The 1,284-nt window shown below is 36.1% G+C and overlaps 1 pseudogene; it reads right to left on the bottom strand.

Annotated features, from left to right (window-relative positions):
- Positions 1 to 380: 380 nt before the first annotated feature.
- On the bottom strand, positions 381 to 527 carry LOC111739056 (annotated as a pseudogene).
- Positions 528 to 1,284: the final 757 nt, after the last annotated feature.

Here is a 1,284-nt window from a genome sequence, read left to right as displayed (position 1 = left end):
TTTATTTATTATGGTGACATTGATTAACAAAATCCAGTAAGTTTCAGGTGTGCAATTTAGCAGTGAGGCACATATATATATATATATTGCATTGTGTGAAAATTTATTTATTAAAGCATGAAAAATCTTAACATTAAAAGGCAAAGTAGATATCGTAATAATGAATAAAAAGTTATTTAAAAAGTGTTTAAATAAAGCTATAGTTTTTATTTGACATTTCGAAAATGGAATTAACTCTTAATAAATATTTTTACAAAAATAAGACTATTCACAAATCTAGCATTCATTTTCTTAATTTAGTTACCAATATAAATAATCAGCACATTTCACCCATTATGCCTAGGTTTACATATATATTTACAAGTAATACAAACTTTTTTTAGGCAAAAGCACAAATTCAGTCCCCCACAACCACAAATTATGCAGTCGAGTTTCCCACATTTGGGGAAACCACTGGGGTTGATGGGTGACCTTGCCTTGGAAAAATCACCTTCATAATCACGGTATCTCCTCTACCAGGTAAGTGTGAATTGTTCACTATTATAGTCTGTTTCTCAGCTGCCAATGTGCACTTCTTTTGTGATTATGCTAGTCCCAAGAGTGGATGTTTAGGTTGGAGTATTAACATGCCAGTGCTCAGCACCAGGGCGCAAGTGACAGAGGCATACACATGTTTTTTAATGTATGTGTGTGTGCATGTGCGTGTGTGTGTGTGTGTGTGTGTGTGTGTGTGTGTGTGTGTGTGTGAAAGAGAGATAATATGGTATCCTCTATGGCAAAGACCTTTCTTATCTTGCCCAGGTCTAAGAACAGTAGGGAAAGGAATTGCCTGCACCGTCAACTGATGGGTCATTTTGGGTATTTGCAATGTAACAAAGACGTATGTTTAACCCCTAAAGAATTCGTGGAATGAACGGGGCCTTAGAAGGCAATTTGGAGTGGAGGAGATGTACAATGCTCTTGCCTTCATTGTACCCTACTGCCCACCACCTGTCAGGAGAATGGAGTTCTTCAGCTGGGCATCCTCGTTCTGACTGCACTCTACACACTTTCGCTAAGCAGCAGTCGAGACACAATTAACTAACAAAATGCATAGCAAGCAGATGTTTTAATTACTTCTCGATTGATAGCATAGTTTCATGGAAAGCACTTTGACAAGTAACTTAATAATAAACACATCAAAATAAAACAATTAATGAAAGGAGGATAAGATACTAATCTGCAGAAAATGCCAACGCTATTTTTTTTAAGTCAGGAAAAAATCATCAAGCTATATTGCTAATA

Source organism: Pteropus vampyrus, unplaced genomic scaffold (genome assembly GCF_000151845.1).
Source record: "Pteropus vampyrus isolate Shadow unplaced genomic scaffold, Pvam_2.0 Scaffold46, whole genome shotgun sequence".
NCBI classification, from domain to species: domain Eukaryota; kingdom Metazoa; phylum Chordata; class Mammalia; order Chiroptera; family Pteropodidae; genus Pteropus; species Pteropus vampyrus.
The sequence above is the reverse complement of the archived record's forward strand: the minus strand, read 5'-3'. Positions and strand labels throughout refer to the sequence as shown.